Here is a 6,096-nt window from a genome sequence, read left to right as displayed (position 1 = left end):
CTTGAATAACAAATACCTGCTAGATGACTCCAAACTGCATGCTTTGCATGTCCAGACATCAACCTGAAAAAGGCAAAAAAAGCACACAACTATTGCTTAGACACATTTACATAATAGTGATTATCAACTGCTAAAAGCAAACTTAATATTTACTTACTATTACAAGGAGGTTGCCACAGATAACTCCTGGTANCAGAGAAGAGGACAAACTGGTGGAAGCTGAAAAGGAGGAATGTTGCATGACTTTTAACCCTCTTGCTCTCTTATGGGGTCCAGATGACGAAATTTAAAAATATCAATTATATTTACATTAACAGGGAAAAAAAAACAAGGCTGAATTTGTCAAATACAGTATATCATATAATTCAGAAGGTATAAAACGTGCAATGTATACTTCAATACATACTTTTAATTGCATGACATTACATCATATTTAACCAATATTAAACATAATGATCTAAAGAAGGAATTAGGGGTAGAACAAAATAAAATTTATCAATGTCAATATTGGGCAGGAAAGGGGGTTATTGCTAATGATAATGGGTCACTCAAACTTGAACGCACATTAAATACATCCGGGTAATGCAGCGATGTGCATCTTGGCCATGGGGTTACATGTGGCCAAGATGAATTTCCATAATTTTTTTTGTTCTTGGTCGCATTTAAAAACGTGCGAATATGAGCAATTTTTTGTGGGTTTTCAGCTTTTAGATGACTTTTGGGCTGGAAAACCCTAACTACCTGGCAACCCCAGACCCTGCTATTTTGCTGCCGATTTTGCATCATGGCGCCTTTTTTGTTTTTGTTTTTTGGCGAACCCTCTCAAAGTACATAAACAGATCAATCTCTTCCTCGTGTAAACGAGACGTTCTTTCTAAACCTTACCGACTCAAAAGCAGCATTCCGTACGGTTCGAAATATGGTAACAGCAGCCACGGTTAGCCAAGCTAGTTAAGGTAGTCCGACTTTTTAAAAACGAGAAACACGAGCCGTTTTCACTATTGCCATAGTTTTACGTAGAACCGCGCAACTTCACGGACTGCGCCGTAGTGATGCTACTAATAGGAACATGAGGAAACCCGAAATTCAAAGGATACTTACCAGGAATTAGTTCTATTTTCAAACCCGAAGTCCGACGTGCAGCTTCTGAAAGAGCGGGAAGGAGACGTGGAGGAAGGGAGAGAGCGTTGACTCATATGCGCATGCGCACGGGGAGGCGGACAAAATAAAACTTAATAATTTTGAGTTAATGGATCAGAGGCTCTTTGCTATTAAATAACTTTAGTTAACATGAATGAGATATAAATAATTTTCTGATTAACTACTAAATTTGAGTAAAATGAATTAAATCTAAATGTGTCACCTTTAAGAGGGGCTTGAATCATTTTTTTGAGTGTATATATGTCGATAACAACTTCCGATTTCAACAAAACATACGTTTTTCTCTTCAACTTTATTTATTCATAAACAATCAAAGTGAACATATGTTTTTTTTTTCCTTAAACTTAATTTTTTTCATAATCAATCCAAGTTAGGGTGAGCAAACATTTGAAATGAGTTTACAAAAGAACAAAAATGGCAGAGTGTAAACAAAAAAATAAGAACAGGAAAAAAATAGGTAAGGGCAAGGTCACATACAATTTTAAATAACAATACTTTGGATATATTTCAAAAATTTCTGAAGTTTCCTTTTTTTTCTTTGGAGAGGGACACATTTTACCCTATCAACAAATGATTTGGGATTTTTTTTTAAATCAGACTCATTAGTATGTTACAATGAACTCCTAAAATTCAAATCTTTGTGCCCTTCCCCCTTTTCTTTGAGTGCTCCTTCAATTGCTGGATTAAGGTAGATAAAAAGTTTTTTTTCAAACATAGCGTGAACAAACCTATGGCTGCTGAAGCCGTGTGTGTTTAGCCAACCAGCGTGTTGCCCAAAACACATTAAGACAAGCGCTCTTTGAATTACCGCAATTCCTGAACGGTTTGCTCTATTTGAAAAATTCCAACAGTTTCTGAAAGCCGAGACATTGCAATTTCTTGTCAATATCTGGACATTACGGTAATTTTACCCAGACGTCCATGCAAAGATGCTTTGTTTACCGGTGAAACAGACGGAGCGGTGGAGAGAGGTAGAGAGCGGAGAGGTCGAAAAGAGTTTTTATAACGGTGAAAAAAATAAGAAAAGTGTCTGAAAGACGACCATCCTGGGAAATATAATCTTCATGGAGGTTCAGAGAAGACTTTGACACCGAAGGAGCAACAGAAGGAGTCATTTTGGCGAGAAAAGGTAACGTTTGTGGGGTTGCATTACCGTGTTTTTTCCTGAAGGAATCAAGCAGTTGCTGACTAGTTTTTACTCTAAAACCCAAACTGTGTGAGAGAAATGCAATTTAAATTTCAGTTAGCTTACTCATAAATTATAAATTATCTTATAAAATAAACATAAATTTACATTTGTTCAGGAAATAAATATCACAATAAATGAAAACAATTTTTCTTCAGGTCTCCCGTGAGAGGCTTTGAGCTGGAGCTGATGCTGCTGGAGGACCAAATGTGAGGATGCTGGAGACTGGTGATGTGGTCAGAGACCAAAGCTGCTCACCACATCAACAAAGATGTAGAATCTGATGATGGAGACCCTTATCCACTGAGGTTCATCCCAGGTGTCCAAACATCTCTAAATGCAGGAAAACCATCAGGAGGTGAAATCTTTTCCCACTGATGCTGCAGCATCTGCACCAAGAGACTCCCTGGAACTTTAGGACTTGTGACTGTCACTGGCAGCATCACCAAGACCTTTGAGGAGCCAAAGAGGACAGAACTGGCTTGTGTTACCAAAAACACCTGTAGATATTTTACATTTTATGCACTGTTTTTTGCACATTTAGAGAGAACCATTCAAGATGTTGTTGTAAACAGTTTGATACTGGACACATTTAAACTTTCAGCAAACAAAATCTGTTGTTGATGTACTTTTGCACTGTTTTTCTCTCTAAAAATTTTAAAACCCACATTCCATTTTTGTGTGTGTTTTTTTTTAATTGGTCCAACATTATTATGAAAAAAAAAATATTGTAAAATGATGATACATATTGAAAATTCAGGGTCTTCTTGGAAAAGGAGTAAAAGCAACCATTTGTAGGACATTTTTAGACCCTTTTATAGTCAAAACGAACAAAAAAAAGTCCAGGCAGACATTTCGAGGTCTAGGTGTTTAAGAGCTAAAACCCCTTACCCGTTTCTCATTACTTCTCTATAGTTTTCCAAAACTCTACGGTTGTAATATACTTAAAAGTTTCGAACACAAAAATAACTTACTTTTTTTTTCTTACTGATTTGTGTTACCTTAATGAATAGACTCAAAATAAATATGTTAAATCATATTCTTTATTTTCTCCTTTTATTTCATGACAAGAAAAATATTGTATTTGGCCCGCAGACCGGGATCCCATTTAGATTTTGGCCCGTGGTGCGAAAACGTTTGGGCACCCCTGCTTTAGATAATGAAATGCGGCAAAATAATGATAAATCACGTCTCAACCACACTGTAAAAAGTATTCAAGGGGTATTGTTCACATTACACAATTTATTCAACTACATTTCCTCCACAAAATTAGTTGAACAGATATCCCCAAATTTTTAAGTTTTCTAAAAGTAATTATTTAAAATATTTTGGCAACTTAATTTTTCCTTACAAAAAAATACTTTCACAGAACAACAGAGTAATTTAATTCCAAACAACTCAATTTTAATACATTTATTCAAACTAAAATGTCAGACACGCCCATTCTGTAACCGACCTGAACAAGTCTAAACTTGTTCTCCACACGCACGAGGAGCTGCCTCGACGGAGAATCCTTGCTCCAAGATAAAATAAAAGGTATGTAGCTTTTTTTGTGTCAAATATATTTTAATATTGATTATCTTTACTGTATGCTTTAGACAAAAGTATGTTTCCTCCGTTTATGTTCAGTTTATGGTTTTAAATACTAGCTACTCTCAACTTAACTAGCTTTAGCTTTAGCTTAACATTTTTGCATGATTCTCATAAGTTGCGTTTCCATTAACTCGAAATTTCGAAAAATTGAATTTTGATATTAAATCCTTCTAATGGAAACACCACAATTGGAAAAAAAACCTCGCCTTTTTCGAAACAAAGTTTTTGCGCTTAGAGGATGAGGTATTTGGGCCTTATCAAAGCAGTTTTTTTTCCCGAAAAACTGTAATGGAAACACTTCAAACTTTGAGCTCCTCACAGCGGAGCCACAGAGAGCTCCCGCAGCGTCATAGCTCAGTAAAAGCTGCGTGTCATGCGGACTCCTCGGATCCACAAGTTCTCCAATATATTCACGAAGCAACGTCCTCTAAACAGATCCATCCAGCAGTTATTACAGCCTGAAAAAGGCGCGGAGCTCTCATCTGACATGTGGACGAGCGCTAGTAGAAGCGGAACAGACTTCTCTCACTGGTCTGTGTTTGTCCATGGCGCGCGACTGAGACTGCTGTAACTTCACCCAGATGTTCCCTTGTAGTGAATGATGAACAATCAATGAACAATCAATAGGTGTGTTTGACATGACTGAGGCGGACCCAGTGCTGCACAGATGACGCAGATCTTCTGCAGCGTGGTGCATGCTGGTCAGTTTCTCTCACCGATGTCACATTTGCGCCGTCGTGCAGTATCGCGAGAGATGGGCGGGTTCAAGGCGCCTTCCTAAGCCAGCGCAGCCAGAAAATAAATGGGTACCTGCGCTGGCTGCTAGCCTCCTTGGTGACTACAAAACAATGCATTGTGGGAAATGGGGTCCTGACAGTTCTTGTAGTTTGATGTGAAACGGATCAGGAGTAGCTGGCGATTTTTTTAAAACTGTTTTACTTTGACAGATATCAATAATAATATAAAAGGCATAACAGCACAGATCATAATAAAGGGGAGAGGCATATTAAAATTCAACCGAATGTTAAGGACAACCCCCAACTCCTTGTTCTCTTACAGTCTCGCTGTTCGCCCTCATCTCAGGCGCCTTTCCCTGCCCCCTCCAGCAGCGGCTTGGTCTCGTCGACAATGCAGGCAAGGCGTGGCAGGATCTCAAACACACCTAATGGCTCTCGTCTATTGCCGTTTTTACAATGACTCATCACTTGAATTGCTTCGAGTTTGTCGCATAATCAGGCGTTAATGGAAACAATGTTTTTTTCAAAACTGTTTTTTTTTTTAAATTCCTAGAATTTCGATAAAGTTTTGGACAAATGTTTAATCTAAACGCAGCTATAGAAACATTTAAATATTTATAAAACGCAATTTCCGAGTCAAATTCGGGTCGGTCGTTTCTCCTTTGCAGCACAGCGAATTCGCGGCTTGATGACTGTTTAATAATGTGTTCATGGCGCCAACGATGCTTCAGGAGGAGCTACCGCGGTAACGTTTAGCTACACAGAGTGGCGTCATCTGTGTATATCGCTTTTGCAATTTATGGAAGACATGGAGGAGGATTACAGTTCGGATTTACTTTTTTATAGGGGTTCAACGAGTCAAAAAACAATATTTTGTCCACTGATCATGTGATGCTTGGTGTTCCAGAGAGGTGATTTTGAAGGGGTGGATTGTCCATTCCCGGAGGAGTTCATCCAACCCCAGAGCAAAGTAAGCTTTTTTTTCCCTTATTCTTTGCTTTGCTTTTTTTTTTCTTTAATTAAAGAATATCTTAGTGGAGTGCACCACACTTTTTTCCTTAAAAAAAGGCCACATGTAAATTTGCGATTAATCGCGAGTTAACTCTGGACAAAATGCGATTAATCGCGATCAAAAATTTTAATCGCCTGATAGCTCTACTTCAGATATGTGGACATCCATGAATTTGGATGCCTACCTGGCTATAACTTGCCATTTTGTTGGTGAGAAGTCCAAGCTCTGCTCAGTGTTGTTGGGAGTGCAAGAATTCCCCCAGTCACACACTGCTGAAAATATTGGTTACGAGAAAGCCTCATTGATGGCGGAATGGGGAATCACCAATAAAGTGACATGTTTTGTCACAGATGGTGCTCCCAAACTCCTTTTCTTATCCACAATATTTCCCCCAACACATAAAACAA

The 6,096-nt window shown here is 38.2% G+C and overlaps 2 long non-coding RNA genes across 2 annotated transcripts in view; one reads left to right on the top strand and one right to left on the bottom strand.

Moving 5' to 3' along the window:
* The window catches only part of LOC112140548, a 1,826-nt gene extending 1,627 nt beyond the window's left edge, over positions 1-199 (bottom strand). Inside the window, exons 1-2 of the long non-coding RNA XR_002918191.2 lie at positions 158-199; positions 17-63 (exon numbers count right to left, since the gene is read on the bottom strand). This is a non-coding gene — a long non-coding RNA (uncharacterized LOC112140548). The remainder of the gene's footprint in view (positions 1-16; positions 64-157) is intronic.
* Positions 200-3,551: 3,352 nt separating this feature from the next.
* Positions 3,552-5,647, top strand: LOC112140547. Its single transcript, XR_002918190.2, has 2 exons — positions 3,552-3,883; positions 5,585-5,647. It is a non-coding gene; the product is annotated as an uncharacterized LOC112140547 (long non-coding RNA).
* The last annotated feature ends 449 nt before the right edge of the window (positions 5,648-6,096 follow it).

The sequence above is a fragment of the Oryzias melastigma genome, unplaced genomic scaffold (genome assembly GCF_002922805.2).
Source record: "Oryzias melastigma strain HK-1 unplaced genomic scaffold, ASM292280v2 sc00263, whole genome shotgun sequence".
In the NCBI taxonomy this organism is placed as follows: domain Eukaryota; kingdom Metazoa; phylum Chordata; class Actinopteri; order Beloniformes; family Adrianichthyidae; genus Oryzias; species Oryzias melastigma.
The sequence above is the reverse complement of the archived record's forward strand: the minus strand, read 5'-3'. Positions and strand labels throughout refer to the sequence as shown.